Below are 19833 nucleotides of genomic sequence, written 5' to 3' on the forward strand. Positions count from 1 at the left end.
ACTGCATATTAGTGGGGTTAACACATGGAACTTTAACCAGTGGGACTCCCTGCCTCTGAGGATTAGCAGGGTTAATGCCTGGCAGTCCCTGCCACTGGAAATTAACAGGTTAATGCCTGGGAGTCCCTGACACTGGGGATTACTGGGGTTAATTTGTGGGACTCCCTGACACTGGGGATTAGCAGTGTTAGCCAGCCCCCACTGTGCCAGGTGTTGCCCCACCAATCTCCCAATCGAATGGTTGTCCAGTGGAATTCCCTGCCACTGGAGTCTGGATACAAGAGAGACTCAGGGACAATCCACTTGGTTTCCCTCTCAAGGAGCAGTGTAGCCTGGGAGGCAGGTGTCCCAGCCCTAGGAGAGATTTGGGGGGGGGGGGGCGGCGGGGAGGCTGTGGGCAGGGGCGGCTCCAGGCAGCAGCACACCAAGCGCGTGCCTGGGGCGGCAAGCCGCAGGGGGCGGCCTGCTGGTCCCTAAGAGGGTGGCAGTCAGGCAGCCTTCGGTGGCTTGCCTGCGGGAGGTCCGCCGGTCCCGCAGATTTGGTGGCAATTCGGCGGCGGGTATGCCAAAGCTGCGAGACCGGGGACCTCCCGCAGGCATGCCACCGAATCCGCGTTACCAGCGGACCTCCCGCAGGCATGCCACCGAATCCGTGGGACCGGGGACCTCCCGCAGGCATGCCACCAAATCCGCGTTACCACCGGACCTCTCGCAGGCATGCCACCAAATCCGCGGGACCGGGGACCTCCCGCAGGCATGCCGCCAAATCCGTGTTACCAGCGGACCTCCTGCAGGCATGTCGCCGAAAGCCGCCTGCCTGACGTGCTTGGGGCGGCAAAATAGCTAGAGCCGCTCCTGGCTGTGGATTGGCTCGGGGCCCCAGAGGCCCCCCCCACACTGCATCTGGCTATTGCAGCCTCCCTGGCACACACTGGCACGAGGTGCAGTCCAGGGGGTGGTGTCTCTGGCATGTGTTTTGCACAAGGGGCTGACTCAGTCCTGGGCATTGGACAGTTGGGGAAGCAAGGGTCTGGCACTGTGACTCAGGAGGGGAGGGGGGCCTAGTGATTAGAGCAGGAGAGCTGGGGCTCAGGACTCCTGGGTTCTCTCCTGGCTCTGGGAGGGGATTGAGGTCTACTGGTCAGAGGCTGGCGGGCCCAGCGTTTCCATGGCAGCAGGGTACCCCTCGCCCAAACTGTCTGTGCCACAGCCAGTTGCTCAGGGCACTGATATTTCCTCTCCAGCTGCCTGGGAACCGCCACACCTGTCCCCTGGGGCTGCCCTCCTGTCACTGAGACAAAGCAGGAGCATGAGGGATGTGCCAGCCCCCGCTGCCCCCTGCTCTAACCATTAAACCCCTCATCTCCCAGAGACTGGCGCACAACCCAGTCGTCCTGACTCCCAGACGGTTACCTTCAATGGCTCTGACGCAGTTCAGCAATCTCGGCTGCTGAAACCCCTTAATAATGTTATGGTGCCGAGTCACAAGGTGGCACCATTACACACAAGGGTAACAACAGCATGCAAGCATTGTTCAGGATGGACAGGAATACTGTCTTGTTATTAGCTTTGTGATGCCTATTATGTTTGAGGGGCACTGTTGCAAGCAGCAAAGGAGGTTGCTTTAGCTATTAATCTTCACATGTGAGGGGTGATTGATTGCCAGGGACCCAGGTATTGGCATCTGGGCTGAGAGTTCTGCAAGAGGCGCTTGCAGTTGGTGACCACCTCTGTTCCCGGACTGGGATTTATAGTGCCAATAAACAAGCTGCATTAAGAAACACCCAGACTTCACCTCACTGATTTCTTCTGCAGAGGGAAATCGACTTGCAGAGCTCTGGACCTTTTCGACTTTCTTTTTTTAGTTCTTTAAAAAAATGTTCTGCAGTACACGTGGCTGAGTTGAGATAAGATTAAGGAAGATGAATGAGTAAGGCTACGAGTCGGTCGCGGATCCTGTGATTTTATGTGACCTCCGCCACTTCAGCTCTGGTAGGTGGGGCTCCAGCTGTGAGCCCCAGAGGCGGGACTTGGACTTCCGTGATTTATTGTTTATTGCCCACGTCCTATCCTTGACTTTTAATAAAAATACCCACAACAAAATCTTAGCTGTAATAATGAGACCAGCAGAGCAAAGGGTCTTGATTCCAGTGCTGAGAACAGTCACCTGCCCAATCTATTTGGAAATATCCACAGTAAGCAGGTTTTCTTATTTATTGATTCTTTGAGGTTTCTATTGTCTTTATCTAAGATTCAGCTAAACCTACATGAAGTTTGGACCCATTTGATTTTCTCTTGCATCAATTTGTGAGAAGATAACTGATTAAAATTAAATGAGGTTCAAAGGGCATTTATATCTTACAATAATTGCCAGAAAATAATTCTAGCTAATCTAACAGTGAAGGCACACCTAGGTCCTTAGTCAATCTAAATACAGCTTATATAGCTGTTATCTCAGCATTGGATTAAAGAAAACTCTAATAGGGAAGTTGAAAAACAACTTCTACTTCTACTATGACCAAACCCTTACCTCCCGTCACCTAGTATGAACTTCAAGTCGCTGCACTGAAGCCAATGGCTTTACTTTGGATTTGCACCAGCGCTTAGTAGTCAGTCAGTCAGTAGAAGTCAGAAACTGGCCCTCTGTTTTTAGACCTTCATACATTACCTGAGCATTTGCCTCCGGGGCTGAAATTTTCCACATTTAGTCTCTGCCCAAAGGTGAATATTAAGGAAAGTCTGAGCAGAACCGGTTCAGCCATTTCTGAGCCATTCACCAAGTGGAGTGAACTCTCAGGGCCTGTTTGACCCATCACTTCTTAGCATATATGCAACATGCCGCAGCTGGCACATGACCAGGATTCATTAGTGAATTTGGTCCACTGGTTTAATCATTAACTTCTATGGTGTGGGCCAGGTACTGAAGGGGTGTGTGACATGAACTCTGTTCCAAGGACCCCAACCATCACTGAGCTTAGATGATCACCCTGCTGGGAAACTGAACCTGATCATCCCACACAACAACTTGGCCATAATGATCCATTTATTTGCCACTGCCACACTTGACTAAAACTTAGTAGGCCTTATTCTCATTTACACTAAGGGCCCTTTACACTTGACCTCACACCTTTTCATAAGCTCTGGAGTCCTGTTAAGATAGTGGAGGCAATGCAAACAAAGAACAATTAAAATAGGCTCAAGTCATGGGGAGAGGTTACAGCCCTTCAGCTTGGTCAAGCAGTGAATAAAGGGTGCAAGGGAGACATAAGAAAAGCTCACAAATATCAGTCCCAATGAGGAAAAGACATGCATCATGATGACATGCAGCAGTGTTGCCAGCTCCTGGGCATTTATCATAAGCCTTGTGATATTTGGTGGGTGCTTGTAAAGCCCCAGCTCCTGGAAGCACGTGATTAAGTGAGACTCATCGCTTCCTCTAGCCCTTATAGTTGTAGAGAAAAACTTGAAAATGTGACTTAAATCCACTCTAAAGGCTTAGAAACCAAAAGGCAAACATAAATTACCCCAGAATGCTTTATTTTGTAAAGATCTCATGATTTTAAAGCCAATCCCACAATCTCCTAAAGCCTAACTTGGGATTTTGGAACTCTTGGTGTTGGCAATTCCGGGACTGGATGCTTAGTACGACTGGGACAATATTAAAAGAGGAGGATTTAGGCTGAATCTCAGGGAAGATGTAGTGATGGTGGATTGGATCAAAGTGGGAATTTCTCTCTCCAGGGGAGGACCACCGAACCCGAGTGCTAAGAATAACAACATCTAGATGGAGCAAATGAATGGTGACGGTTAGATAAGAAACATTGCTTAGATAATTACATTTCCTTGTACAGCCCTGATTGCTGAGCAAAGGTCACAGTCTAGCTGGGTCAGACACAGACCCCAAGCTAGGGACTCAGGAAACTGTGTAAGGATCAGGCCTTTGTCTGCAGCCAGATTCAAAGAGCAGCCAAGCAGCAGCTATTAGCTGAGAAGCAGGAGTCACAACCTCATATTTCATCTAAATTACATTAAAACAATGTAAGATCAGACTGGTAAGAAGGAGACCCCGTCCTAACGGCCCCCACTATCACCAGATACAGAAACAGATCTTAAGATGGTTAATAGTTTGATAGCATCTGTCTGTCAAGAAATCACTTATCAATAACTGTGGTTGTGAAATCCTCATTTCTTTATTGTTTTGTCATTATGGTCCCCTCTTCCCTATTGTTTGTCTGTCTGGTCTCTGTCTGGTTCTTTAATTGTTTCTGTCTGTTACATAATTAATTTTGCTAGGTGTAAATTAAGGTGGTGGGGTAGGATCGGTTAATAAAATTTTAGTATCATGATTGGTTAAGGTACAGCTAAAAAGGACTCAAATTTCACTCTATAAACTGGGGCCCAAAAGGAAGTTCTTTGGGTACCAACTCCAGGGCACAGCCCCAAGATCAGAGCTGCCAGACCTCAACACTCTGCCAATGACACCGTGCAGAAACTGGAGTCCCCCAGATGAACCTGATCCTGGCTGGCCAGCAGGAAAAGTTCATCTGTCTTATTGGGAGTGGTGAGCACTGTCTGTGTTGCATGTGCGGCCTGGTTTGGGTGATTGTTAATAAATAGAGGTTATGTATATTACTGTGTAAGCCTCTTTCACTAGGAAAAGGCCCTGCACACCTGCAGAAGTAGTATACACCTGAAGCCCTACGGATTGGGAAAGGGTGTGGGTACTTACATTGACCAGGTTAGTTACACCCTGAGACTTACGAATTGGGTATGGGTGGCCCTACGCCCTACAGATTGGATATGGGTAGATGCTTTTCGCCTGGAGCCCTACAGACTGGGAAAAGGTGGGGTGCCCTAATGTGTGCGGATAACAAATTTGGTGGCGAATGCCTGGGCAGCCTCAGGTCTTTTGGACTGAACTGATAGAGTCTAACCCAGTAAATAATAGCAGAGTATCTGTTCCTTCTGTCAGAACGGGTCACTACCTATCTGGCAGAATGACCCCCCCCCCTCCCAGAGCAACAAGAGAGAAAGGGAACGAAGAAAAGGGAGCAGGAGGGGTGGGGGCTAGTTGAGGAGCCCACCCTCCTTGCTAAATGGTTAGTGGGACAAAGCCTGTGCCCATGGGAAGGGACGGTTCAGCGAGGAAAGCAGGATCGGGCCCAGACAAGCAGGCAGGCAACAGATAAAAAGACTTGAAAACAGGTTGGAAGCCATGAGGGGCATAGTGGCAGGAGTAAGAAAAGGAGTAAGCACAGGCGTGGGGATTTTAGATCTCTGGGACAATACATCTCTACCCCGATATAACGCGACCCAATATAACATGAATTCGGATATAACGCAGTAAAGCAGCGCTCCAGGGGGGCAGGGCTGCGCACTCCGGCGGATCAAAGCAAGTTCGATATAACACGTTTTCACCTATAACGTGGTAAGATTTTTTGGCTCCCGAGGACAGCGTTATATCGGGGTAGAGGTGTACTTGGAATGGTGAAATCTGAGTTGATGAAGGTGTCATTTTGGGAGATAAGTAAGTGATTTAAGGAAAGAGAGTGAGAAGTGAACTCTGCAGAGGCTGGAGGGAATTAAGCAGTTGAACGTTGTAAACATATTAAAAAGGAAAAGTGTTACAGGAAAATAAAATAATTCTTGGTTTCTTTCAGCCATTTTGAAGGGAAAATGGGCCCTTTTCCAAAGGAAGGTCTGTAAATAAGCCAGGCAAAGAGACAATCTGATTTAAATCATTTGACTATGAACAATTTAGTCAAATTGCTAAAAGAATGTAAGGGGGTTCTGTTGGAACTTAACTGCCCCAAATGTATAAAGGGAACTTAATCTATTTACAGCTATGTAAACACAGAGCAGTGTAAGAGATGTTAAGGGGGGAAAAAGAATTTGGGTATGTGTATGTACATAGATATGTATGTATCTATCTCTGTGTGTAACTATATTGTGTAAATATGTGAGGTTTTACGGACCTAAATCAACACTCTTGGTTGTAAATCTCTGTTTTGTAGGCTTAAGATAAATTGTTTTGTTTTTAAATAATACCACTAAAATCCATTTGAATCTTTCATTCAAAGGGTATGTCTACACTACGGGATTACTCTGAATTTACAGAATTCGATTTTTGGCAACCGATTGTATAAAGTCAAATGTATGTGGCCACACTAAGCACATTAATTCGCAAATTGATTGAGATCTCCTGTGATTACGAATGGAAAAGGAGTTTCAGAAGTCTGCCATTGATCAACTTTTGGCTGAGTTTAAGAAACGAGTACCCCCTGCTGGCAGAAAAAGCTACTACAGTTTTGTTACCATTTTCAGCAACACACTTATGTGAGAAAGTATTTTCCTCGTATACACATCTGAAAACCAAATATAGAAGCAGACTCAATGCCGAACCAGACCTGAGACTTTGTCTTTCTCCAGTGGTTCTGGACTTCCAGGAGCTATGCAGATCAAAGCAAGAGAATCCATCACACTGAGGAGATTTAAACTTCAAGACTCCTTAAGAGAAATGGAAAGGGAGGTGGATATTTTTTGCTGTTTCTAAAATTAAATAGACAGCTAGTGTTGTTTTTAAAATTATTATGAAGAACAAGTTTAATCTTTGTTGTAGTCGTGCATTGTTTGCCTGGACGGCTCCCAAATGCTTGTGGGAGGAATTCTTTATTTGAGTTGGCTTCTTAAATACCTTCATGCTGGTTCACGTCTGGTACTCCTTGATGAAACATGTAGGAGGCTTAATCGAAGTGATATGAGCTATAAAAGTGAAACTTTGGAAGAGTGTTGCCATTTTCATAATATAATAAAATTAATAATGTAAAGATAAATAATAATGTAATAATCAATAGTGTGTAATAAGTGTGTCATAAAAAAAATCTAATTATTTCCAAGATCACTGCTTCTATAATTTATGCTCAGGTAAGGGAGAAAATCCCTGGAAATATTTATTTTTAGGTTCATGAAAGGGGTTCACAGGTTGTTAAAGTTTGGGAATCACTGCAATAGAGGCAAGTCTAAGGATCGGAACCATATGCTTACAGATAAAAGAAGAATGTTACACACCACCCAGAGCCTAAACTGATTAACAGGGGGGTGAGCAACCTTTTTGTCCTGAGGGCCACATTTGGGTATGGAAATTTTATGGTGGGCCATGAATGCTCACGAAATTGGGGGTTGGAGGGTGGGGGTGTGTGATGGCTCCAGCTGGGGCTGCGAGCTCTGGGGTGGGCCTTGGGATGAGGGGTTGTAGGTGCAGGAGGATGCTCTGGGCTGGGACTGAGGGGTTTGGAGGGCGGGACGGGGATCAGGGCTGGGGTAGGCGGTTGGAGTGAGGGGTGGCAGGAAGTGAGGGCTCTGGCTGGGGCTGCAGGCTCTGGGGTGGGGCTGAAGGGTTTGGGGTATAGGAGGGGGCTTCGGGCTGGGACCGAGAGGTTCGGAGGGCAGGAGGGGGATCAGGGCTGGGGCAGGGTTGGGGTATGGGGGCGGCTCAGGGGTGCAGGCTCTGGGCAGCGCTAACCTCAAGCAGCTCCTTGAAGCAGCGGTGTGTCCGCCCTCAGGCTCCTAAACAGAGGTGTGGCCAGGAGGCTCTGCACGCTGCCCGGTCTGCAGGTGCTGCCCCTGCAGCTCCCATTGGCCATGGTTCTCGGCCAATGGGAGCTGCGGGGGCTGCACTTGGGGCGGGGGCAGCGTGCTGCGCGGAGCCCCCTGGCTGACCCTATGCATAGGAGCCAGAGTGGGGACATGCTGCTGCTTCAGGGAGCTGTGTGGAGCCACGGCACACATGGAGCGGGGCAAACCCCTGACCCCGCTCCCTGGCTGAAGTGGGAGCTTGAATCATAGCATATAGAGTATTAGGGTTGGAAGAGACCTCAGGAGGTCATATAGTCCCACCCCCTGCTCAAAGCAGGACTAACACCAACTAAATCATCCCAGCCAGGGATTTGTCAATGGCCAATGACTGTGCAATCACATCAGCCAACTCCCTCAGCACCCCTGAATGCATTAGATCCAGACCCATGGACTTGTGCATGTCCAGCTTTTCTAAACAGTCCTTTTCCTGTTCTTTCACCACTGAGGGCTGCTCACCTCCTCCCCATACTGTGTTGCCCAGTGCAGCAGTCTAGGAGCTGACCTTGTCTGTGAAGACCGAGCCAAAAGAATGCATTGAGTACTTCAGCTTTTTCCACATCATCTGTCACTAGGTTACCTCCCCTATTCAGTAAGGGTCCCACACTTTCCTGGACTTTCTTATTGTTGCTAACATACCTGAAGAAACCCTTCTTGTTACTCTTAACATCCCTTGCTAGCTGCATCTCCAATTGTGCCTTGGCCTTCCTGATTACACCCCTGCATGCTCTAGCAATATTTTTATACTCCTCCCTAGTCATCTGGCCAAATTTCCACTTCTTGTAAGCTTCCTTTTTGAGTTTAAGCTCACCGAAGATTTCACTGTTAAGCCAAGGTGGTCGCCTGCCATAGTTGCTATTCTTTCTGCACATCAGGATGGTGTGTTCCTGTGCCCTCAATAAGGTTTCTTTAAAATACAGCCAGCTCTCCTGGACTCCTTTCCCCCTCATATTAGCCTCCCAGGGGATCCTGCCCATGAGTTCGCTGAGGGAGTCAAAGTCTGCTTTTCTGAAGTCCAGGGTCCGTATTTTGCTACTCTCCTTTCTTCCTTTTGTCAGGATCCTGAACTCGACCATGTCATGGTCACTGCTGCCCAGGTTGACACCCACTTCTACTTCCCCTACCAATTCTTCCCTGTTTGTGAGCAGCAGGTCAAGAGGAGCACGGCCCCTAGTCGGTTCCTCCAGAACTTTGACCAAGAAGTTGTCCCCAACACGCTCCAAAAACTTCCGGGTTTGTCTGTGCATTGCTGTATTGCTCTCCCAGCAGATGTCAGGGTGCTTGAAATCTCCCATTAGTACCAGGGCCTGGGATCTGGAAACTTCAGTTAGTTTTCCAAAGAAAGCCTCATCTACTTCATCCTCCTGGTCCGGCGGTCTATAGCAGACACCCACCACGACATCACCCTTGTTGCTCTCGCCTCTAAACTTAACCCAAAGACTCTCAACAGGCTTTTCTCCAGTTTCAGACTGGAGCTCTGAGCAATCATACCACTCTCTTATATACAATGCAACTCCTCCACCTTTTCTCCTGTACCTGTCCTTCCTGAACAGTTTATACCCATCCATGACAGTGCTCCAGTCATATGAACTGCCCTACCAAGTTTCTGTTATTCCAATCACGTCATAGTTCCTTGATTGTGCCAGGACTTCCAGTTCTCCCTGCTTGTTTCCCAGGCTTCTTGCATTAGTGTACAGGCACCTAAGATAACTAGCTGATTGCCCTACTTTCTCAGTATGAATCAGGAGGCTTCCCATCTTGTACCCTCCTCCTTGTGTTTCCTCCCAGTATCCCACTCCCCCACTTACCTCTGGGTTTAGGTCACCATCCCCCAGCAAACCTAGTTTTAAGCCCTCCTCATTAGGTTAGCAAGCCTGCCTGTGACGATACTCTTTCCTCTCTTTGTTAGGTGGATCCCATCTCTTCCTAACAATCCTTCTTCCCGAAACAACATCCCACGGTCAAAGAATCCAAAGCCCTCTCTCTGACACCACCTTGAGGGCTGGATTAAAATGTCTGAAGGGCCGGATGCGGTCCCCGGCTGTAGTTTGCCCACCCCGGATTAACACATTATTTTCCTAATAGGCTATTTCTCACCCGAAGGTTGGTCCGTTCACTGCTCGTCCAGTCAAGATAGCTGGGATCTGCTGCTCGTGAGCCACCCATGCTGGCAGAGTGTCACCTCCACAACGCTCCAAAGACGAGTCAATGATTTATACAAACTGGAACAGCTTCAATAGGAGAGACAGAGAGCTGGCACCACAGAATATCCTACAGACCCGTCCTTGGGACACCAACCTAGTAAGTAGGAAACCTTGATTTTTTTAAAAAATGAGATTACTAATTTGGTTGATAAAAGTAACAGTGTTGATGTCATATACCTTGGCTTGGCAGAATTCAATTTTTATTGTTTTATAATTTTCATGGATAATATTCATGTTTATTTTTAAGCATTTTTTCAATTTTTATTGATCAATATTTTAACAGTATCAGGAGCTTATCGGGGTGGAATCAGATAATAATTATTTAATGACAGTAGATGCAGAGATTCAAAATGTTAAAGCTCAATAAACCATTAAAACAGGGATGGCCAACATCCCCTGTTGAAATATACAAAGTAAATAGCTTTAAGTCAAACTCTAATAAGTTCTCACAGTGCCTTTTTCTTACTTTGCCTGTCTGTACATTTTGATTATCATGGATGGAAATATTTTTTCATCGGTTTGCATGTGTGTATGGTGAAATCGATATTTACCAATATTTACTCATAAAAAATGAATCCTTCCAAGTGTAAGCATACCTAGACTTCTGTAAGGCGTTTGACTTGGTACCACATAGCATTTTGATTAAAAAAACCCTAGAATGATACAAAATTAACACGGCACACATTACATGGATTAAAAAGATGCTGACAGCTCTCAAAACGTAATTGTAAATGGGGAACCAACTTTGAGCAGGTGTGTTTCTAGCGAGGTTCCCCACCGGGATTAGTTCTTGGACCTACGCTATTTAACATTTTATCAATGAAGAAAGTGTGAAATCCTCACTGGAAAGATGACCCACAGATGGGGTGGTGGTGGTGAATGAAGAGGACGGGTCACTGATACAGAGTGATCTGGATCACATGACAAGCTGGACACAGGCAGACACTATGTGTTTCAATATGGCTCAACGCCAATGTGTGCAGCTAGGAACAAAGATTTTGGGGTCATGATGGATAATCAGCTCAATATGAGCTCCCAGTGCAATCCCTAAAGCCCCTGCCTTAATCCGGCCCTGGACAGAATGTAGCCTGTGTTCACTGTTGTAATAATCTTTCGACAAAGCGAGCCTTGTGAGGTATCATTTGAGAACCCATAACCTGCTAGTCATTATTATCCTGGTAAAATGTGTGTGGCAACATTGCAAATAAGATTCCACTGGATGGTGCTGTTAACACATGTTCCAAACCACAGCAGTTGGCAAACAGGTCTGTTGCAAACAAAAGGTGAGCTCTGCTTAATTCAAAAGTAAGTCTCAACAAAGTCAGCAAGCCGAAAGGGTAGAGGAAGAAACGACAAGCAGGTGAGGAAAAACAGCAGGAAACATCCTCTCCTGTGGCATCTCTGTCTCCTGAATCCCAGCTGGATGTGTTGTCCAAGGGGGGGACTGACCGTATAAAAAGGGGGACAAACACCCCCAGGCACCCTCTCCTCCCTACCCTCTCTGTCCACCGATTCACTGCACGAGAAGGGACAAAGGAAGCAGCCACTGCACAGAAGAAGGGGGCTTGGCCCAAGGAGTTTGGCCAGTAAGACTGCTGAGAACATGCGGTGAGAAAAAACTTTGCTTTGAATTGAGCATAATTTGTCAAGTTAGGCACCAGTTGCATTTCGTGTTTATTTTTCTTGTAGCATTTCTGACTTTAATGCCTGGTTATTTGTTTTCACTTAAATTCAACCTCTTGGCAGTTAATAAACATGTTTTATTGTTATATCTAATCTAGCATGTTTGAGTGGAAGTGTTTGGGAAACCCCATTTGAGAAAACAAGATTTGTGCACATCATTTCTGATAAGAAACGGAGGGACTTCATAGGAGCTTGTATTGATCAGCAAAGGGCTGGGCAGTACAAAACTTACATTTCTGGGGAACAATCTGGGACTGGGAGTGAGCTGGAGTCACCCTGCGGGGTAATTCAGAATGGTAAAAGCCCGGGTGTGACTTGCAGTTTGCAAATGCTCACAGACGTAGCTGAAGACTGTTTGTGAGCAGTCCGGATGGGAGGCTACAGCAGCAAATTCATGTAAAGGGCACCCTAGGCTAGTGGGCAGGGTTGACCCAGTTACTCACTAGTCTAGCTGATCCACCTCCACGAGAGGTGGTATTAGGTATGAGTGTCATAGCACTGTCTACATCGGGGGTTAGGTCAGTATAACTACGTCGCTTAGGGATGTGGATTTTTCACACCCCGAGCGTCATAGTTATATTGATATAAGTTTGTAGAATAGCCCTCTAGACTGAGTGTTTTCCCTCAAAATGAAGAACATTTGACAGGCATGGAGCCTCATCTCAGAGATGTCAGTATGAATGTGGAGTGCCTTCATTTTTGGGTCCCTAGTTTGAGACATTGTTAAGGAACTTGATTGTCAGAGGATATGACCCCCCCCCCAGTGTCTTGTGTTGACTTCAGTTAAAATTGTGGGTGCTCCACACCTCTGAAAAACAGGCACAAAAACCCCAAGACAGTCAAAATTAGAGGCCCACTAGAATATTTATGACTTAAGGGCCAGTTTTTCAAAAGATTCGGGTCCCACTGAGAAGAGTGGAAAGTCCCTGCCTTTGTCCTATTGAAAATAGAACTAGTCAAAAATGGAATTTGTGTTCCACAGGAAATTCTTTAGGAAAAACAAATACATATGCACACATACACACCAAAAATCATTGCAATTTATTTTTGTAGGTGTGTGGGGTTTTTGTTTTGTTTTGTTTGCAGACTCAATAATAAAAATAATGCTGTGAAAAGTGAAACTTGCATGTTTGTTAATATCACTTTCTGAGCAAAGGGCAGGACAAATTAAGCCCTGGATGAGGACGGGTGCGGGAGAGGAAGTGGGGGTCTGGGGGGATGGATGCGGGGCTGGGGGAGGCAGCAGGGGATGGGGGGATGGATGCGGTTCAGGGGACCCAGCAGGGGCCAGGGCCAGGACTGATGGGGGTGGTAGTGGTGGTGGTGGTGGCCGCATTTGAGAAATACTGTTCTAGTGAGACCAGGGTCTTGTAACCTTACCATTAAAGGCTGTAGCATAATGTGTACTCAGGAGGAGGGAAGAGGTAAAAAGTAAAGCTAGTCTTTTATTAAATTGGTTCAGATCTCAGTGAGAACGTCATTCTGGTTTGAAAGTGGGTGTTTCAGTTGAGCTTAAACCAATTCCTCCTAATTTAAACCAACCAGAATTGGCCACTTCTACATCAACAATACAGTGTTCACAGAAGGGTGGCCCTCATTTACTTAGATTAGTTTAAACTGATTTACTTAAACTAGTGTAAATTTGAATGTTTCATATATTATAAATCCAGAAGGAACCTTTGTGATAATCTAGTCTGACCTTCTGGATAACACAAACCATGGGACTTCCCTGAATTAATTAATATTTGAACTAGAGCAGATCTTTCAGAAAAACATTCCATCTTGGTTTTAAAATTGCTGTGATGTAGAATCCACCATGACCCTTGGTAAGTTGTTCCAATTGTTAATTACTCACTGTTAAAAATTGAAGAGCCTCTTATCTAAATTTTGTAGACAAGCTCTTCCTTTTCCCTAACATGTCCTGTTCTAAAACTTTAAGAAAGCGTAAGAAAGTAGGCTTCCCATCCCTTTATCACATTTTTTTTTTTACTTTTCCATTGGGAAAAAGGAGGGGAAATTAAAAAATAAGAAAAAATGGTCATCTGTAAATTGGAAATAGAAAACTGTTGTGTGTTTCAAAAAAAAAAAAAAAAAAAAAAGAAAGCAAATGAAACTTTAAGTCAAAACCAAAAAATTTCATTGAATTTCTAAAGGAAAATTTTCATTTTGAAATTTCCTGAAGACAAATGGAAAAATTCATTTGAAATGACATTTTCCCATGAAAAAGAATCATAGAATCATAGAATATCAGGGTTGGAAGGGACCTCAGGAGGTCATCTAGTCCAACCCCCTGCTCAAAGCAGGACCCAATCCCAACTAAATTATCACAGCCAGGGCTTTGTCAAGCCTGACCTTAAAAACCTCTAAGGAAGGAGATTCCACCACCTCCCTAGGGAACCCATTCCAGTGCTTCACCACCCTCCTAGTGAAAAAGTTTTTCCTAATATCCAACCTAAACCTCCCCCATTGCAACTTGAGACCATTACTCCTTGTTCTGTCATCTGCTACCACTGAGAACAGTCTAGATACATCCTCTTTGGAACCCCCTTTCAGGTAGCTGAAGGCTGCTATCAAATCCCCCCTCACTCTTCTCTTCTGCAGACTAAATAAGCCCAGTTCCCTCAGCCTCTCCTCATAAGTCATGTGCCCCAGCCCCCTAATCATTTTTGTTGCCCTCTGCTGGACTCTTTCCAATTTTCACACATCCTTCTTGTAGTGTGGGGACCAAAACTGGACACAGTACTCCAGGTGAGGCTTCACCAGTGTCGAATAGAGGGGAATGATCACGTCCCTCGATCTGCTGGCAATGCCCCTACTTATACAGCCCAAAATGCCGTTGGCCTTCTTGGCAACAAGGACACATTGTTGACTCATATCCAGCTTCTCGTCCACTGTAACCCCTAGGTCCTTTTCTGCAGAACTGCTTCCTAGCCATTTGGTCCCTAGTCTGTAACAGTGAATGGGATTCTTCCGTCCTAAATGCAGGACTCTGCACTTGTCCTTGTTGAACCTCATCAGGTTTCTTTTGGCCCAAGCCTCTAATTTGTCTAGGTCCCTCTGTATCCTATCCCTACCCTCCAGCGTATCTACCACTCCTCCCAGTTTAGTGTCATCTGCAAACTTGCTGAGAGTGCAGTCCACGCCATCCTCCAGATCATTAATGAAGATATTGAACAAAACCGGCCCCAGGACTGACCCTTGGGGCACGCCGCTTGAAACCGGCTGCCAGCTAGACATGGAGCCGTTGATCACTACCCGTTGAGCCCGACGATCTAGCCAACTTTCTATCCACCTTATAGTCCATTCATCCAGCCCATACTTCTTTAACTTGGCAGCAAGAATACTGTGGGAGACTGTATCAAAAGCTTTGCTAAAGTCAAGGAATAACACATCCACTGCTTTCCCCTCATCCACAGACCCAGTTATCTCCTCATAGAAGGCAATTAGGTTAGTCAGGCATGACTTGCCCTTGGTGAATCCATGCTGACTGTTTCTGATCACTTTCCTCTCCTCTAAATGCTTCAGAATTGATTCCTTGAGGACCTGCTCCATGATTTTTCCAGGGACTGAGGTGAGGCTGACTGGTCTGTAGTTCCTCGGATCCTCCTTCTTCCCTTTTTAAAAGATGGGCACTACATTAGCCTTTTTCCAGTCATCCGGGACCTCCCCCGATCGCCATGAGTTTTCAAAGATAATGGCTAATGGCTCTGCAATCACATCCGCCAACTCCTTTAGCATCCTCGGATGCAGCACATCCGGCCCCATGGACTTGTGCTCGTCCAGTTTTTCTAAATAGTCCCGAACCACTTCTTTCTCCACAGAGGGCTGGTCACCTTCTCCCCATACTATGCTGCCCAGTGCAGCAGTCTGGGAGTTGACCTTGTTCGTGAAGACAGAGGCAAAAAAAAAATCATTGAGTACATTAGCTTTTTCCACATCCTCTGTCACTAGGTTGCCTCCCTCATTCAGTAAGGGGCCCACACTTTCCTTGACTTTCTTCTTGTTGCTAACATACCTGAAGAAACCCTTCTTGTTACTCTTAACGTCTCTTGCTAGCTGCAACTCCAAGTGTGATTTGGCCTTCCTGATTTCACTCCTGCATGCCTGAGCAATATTTTTATACTCCTTTCTGGTCATTTGTCCAATCTTCCACTTCTTGTAAGCTTCTTTTTTGCGTTTAAGATCAGCAAGGATTTCACTGTTTAGACAAGCTGGTCACCTGCCATATTTACTATTCTTTCTACACATCGGGATGGTTTTGTTCCTGCAACCTCAATAAGGATTCTTTAAAATACAGCCAGCTCTCCTGGACTCCTTTCCCCCTCATGTTATTCTCCCAGGGGATCCTGCCCATCTGTTCCCTGAGGGAGTCAAAGTCTGCTTTTCTGAAGTCCAGGGTCCGTATTCTGCTGCTCTCCTTTCTTCCTTGTGTCAGGATCCTGAACTCGACCATCTCATGGTCACTGCCTCCCAGGTTCCCATCCACTTTTGCTTCCCCTACTAATTCTTCCCGGTTTGTGAGCAGCAGGTCTAGAAGAGCTCTGCCCCTAGATGGTTCCTCCAGCACTTGCACCAGGAAATTGTCCCCTACACTTTCCAAAAACTTCCTGGATTGTCTGTGCACCGCTGTATTGCTCTCCCAGCATATATCAGGGTGATTAAAGTCCCCCATGAGAACCAGGGCGTGCAATCTAGTAACTTCTGCTAGTTGCCGGAAGAAAGCCTTGTCCACCTCATTCCCCTGGTCTGGTGGTCTATAGCAGACTCCCACCACGACATCACCCTTGTTGCTCACACTTCTCAACTTTATCCAGAGACTCTCAGGTTTTTCTGCAGTTTCAAACCAGAGCTCTGAGCAGTCATACTCCTCTCTTACATACAATGCAACTCCCCCACCTTTTCTGCCCTGCCTGTCCTTCCTGAACAGTTTATATCCATCCATGACAGTACTCCAGTCATGTGAGTTATCCCACCGAGTCTCTGTTATTCCAATGACATCATAGTTCCTTGACTGTGCCAGGACTTCCAGTTCTCCCTGCTTGTTTCCCAGGCTTCTTGCATTTGTGTATAGGAACTTAAGATAACTCGCTGATCGTCCCACTTTCTCAGTCTGAGACAGGAGTCCTCCCCTCTTGCACTCTCCTGCTCGTGCTTCCTCCCGGTATCTCATTTCCCCACTTACCTCAGGGCTTTGGTCTCCTTCCCCCGGTGAACCTAGTTTAAAGCCCTCCTCACTAGGTTAGCCAGCCTGCTTGCGAAGATGTTCTTCCCTCTCTTCGTTATGTGGAGCCCATCTCTGCCTAGCACTCCTCCTTCTTGGAACACCATCCCATGGTTGAAGAATCCAAAGCCTTCTCTCCGACACCACCTGCGTGGAAGTCAGCCATTCGTTGACTTCCACGATTCGACGGTCTCTACCCAGGCCTTTTCCTTGCACAGGGAGGATGGACTGAGAACACCACTTGCGCCTCAGACTCCTTTATCCTTCTTCCCAGAGCCACGTAGTCTGCAGTGATCCACTCAAGGTCATTCTTGGCAGTATCATTGGTGCCCACGTGGAGAAGCAGGAAGGGGTAGCGATCCGAGGGCTTGATGAGTCTCGGCAGTCTCTCCGTCACATCGTGAATCCTAGCTCCTGGCAAGCAGCATACCTCTCGGTTTTCCCGGTTGGGGCGGCAGATAGATGACTCAGTCCCCCTGAGGAGGGAGTCCCCGACCACCACCACCCTCCTCCTTCTCTTGGGACTGGTGGTCGTGGAACCCCAGTCCCTAGGACAGTGCATCTCATGCCTTCCAATCGGTGGAGTCTCCTTCTGCTCCCTTCCTTCAGATGTGTCATCTAGTCCAGAGAGGCAGAGCAGGAGGGGAGCTATAAGGCAAGGGAGAGAATGTAGACTGGCCATGCCATACTGAGTCAAACGAAGGGTCCATCTAGCCCAGTATCCTGTCTTCTGACAGTGACCAATGCCAGATGCCTCATAGGGAATGAATAGAACAGGGGAGTTATTGAGTGAGGCAAGGAGTGGGGTGAGTCTGGGGTGCGAGGGTCATGGAAGAGAGCTCAAGGCAATGGGTGGGGGAAGCAGCAGGGCCTGGAGGGAACCAGGGCTGGAGGAGACAGTGGTCCCCTCATTGCAGGGGACTGGACTAGATGATCTAATGAGGTCCTGCCATTATGCCTGCGGGACAAAGGGCTTTTGAGTGATACCTAACTGGACCCATTTCCGGTGACACTGTATTACCAAAATTTCCACCAACCGGAGGATCTGGAGCTGGGAGCCAGGGGGCAGCAAGTCCCCCCTGAGACACTGCAGAGGGGGACACCATTGAAATTATGATTCTGTAGATATGTACGACTCAAATGAGACCTCCCTCACCTGTCTATCATTTACATGCCACTGAAATCCATGAGCTTTATGCTCCCGAGGCTCTGTCTCCTGGCTCTTCTCAGGGTCGTGCTCAAATCTGCTTCTGCTACCTTTCCACCTCCACCTCTGACAGTCGATGGGCAAGAGCCACTGGGGATATGCTACAGGTACGTCTAGACTACAAAGGAAAACCCACAGCACCAAGTCTGAGACTGGGACAATTGATTCAGACTCACAAGACTCCCCATATATCTCCCAGTGGGTCCCAGTGAGCTCCTCCCTTTCTCATTCTTCCCAAAGGGCTCATGGGGACCCACCTTACTTGCCGTCCCATTCCAAGATACCACAGTAACTATTACACAGGTGCTAGTCCCAGAGTTGAGTGTTTTGTATCCCCATACACACCTCCCTCTCCCAAGTTAGCCTTTTGAAGTCACCCCCCACCCATGTCACGAGGTTTCCTGTCCATTGAGTTAGCCGCAGGTTCACTTTTGTGGCCCTTTTCCATCCCATTGCAATTGCAGATCGTTGCTGGGCCAGTAGCTCATTGATTTGCTGCTGCAATTTTACATTCTGGCTTATCAGTTACTTACCCAATGGTCCCCCAGATTTCGTACACCCAGCCCTGTGTTTCCTGCTGCTCACAAATCCATCCCACAAATCCCTTTCCCAGTGACAATTCCATGTATGTCCCCTCACCCACCAATTACATTGTTGCTTCAACCCTTTTATGTCTGTGCTGCAGTTGGGGTGTACCCGCTCCACCCACCATTCTCTGGGGTGCACCACCCATGTTATGGACTGGAAAGACACGTTGAAAAGCGCTGGTTGCACCCGCTCCCATGGTGGTTCCCACACATTCGCCCGCCAAGGGGTATTTCCAGCTCCAGGCTGCGGCCAGCTTAGATCAGGATTCTTCCAGCTTGGCATCCATATTACCTGTAGGGTTACATTCTGAAAAGCGGTTAAATTGTCATACCCAGCATCCTGGAGAGACTGTATGCTGGGAGGGGTCCCTGGGGGGTGCTGGAGGGGTGTGTGTGTACTGGGAGGGATTTGGGTTTTTTTGGGGGGGTGCTGGAGGAGGTACCTGGGGGGTACTGGGAGATGGTACCTGGGTCATGGTGGTGGATTCAGGCCTGGGATGCAGCGCCCGCCCATCACTAAGAACCTCCCGTTGGGCATCTCCCCCTGCCCAGGGCGGGGAGCTGGGGCCTGGCCTGTCACCCCTCACAACCTGGCCAGGCTCTGAGGCCCCGGGGTGGGGCAGGCGGCCCGGCAAGAGGTGCTTGGGGGCTCCATTTACCTGGCAGGCTGGGCTGGGCTGGGCAGGATCCGGCAGCTGCAGATTCAGGGGAGGGACCAGCCGCGGCGCCGAGGTGGATCTTCCTCTGCCGCAACGAACAAGGTAAAATCCCGGACCTGGACATTTCTTCATATTTCAAAAAGCTGCCTGAAGGATAAAAAAGAGGGTCACGTCCAGGAGAACCCCAGCCTATAGTCACCCTACCCCTCAGGCGCCCCCTCCGTCCCACTGGTCCCTCAATATCCCCCCTCAGAAGCCCCCACTATGCCCTCATTGTCTCTCAATATTACCCCTCGGGAGCCCCAGCCACCGCTTTCCTGGTCCCTCAATATCCCCCCTCAGAAGCCCCACCAACTACCTCACGGTCCCTTAATATTCCCCCTCCAGACCTCCACCATCCCCCCCATGGCCCCTCCATATCCCCCCTCAGGAGCCCCTGCCATACCCCTCACAGTCCCTCAATATCCCCCATGAGGAGCTCCCACTGTCCCGATATGGACGCTCAATGTTCCTCCATTTCTCTATCCATTACCTCCCCTGTTTTGCTATTTCAGGGGCCTGGACAACTTTTCGGTGGGGGTGTGGGTGCGTGCGGCGTATGGGGGGGAATAGAATAAAAACCAGTCAAACGACAGCCGCT

Source organism: Emys orbicularis, chromosome 20 (genome assembly GCF_028017835.1).
Source record: "Emys orbicularis isolate rEmyOrb1 chromosome 20, rEmyOrb1.hap1, whole genome shotgun sequence".
NCBI lineage: Eukaryota > Metazoa > Chordata > Testudines > Emydidae > Emys > Emys orbicularis.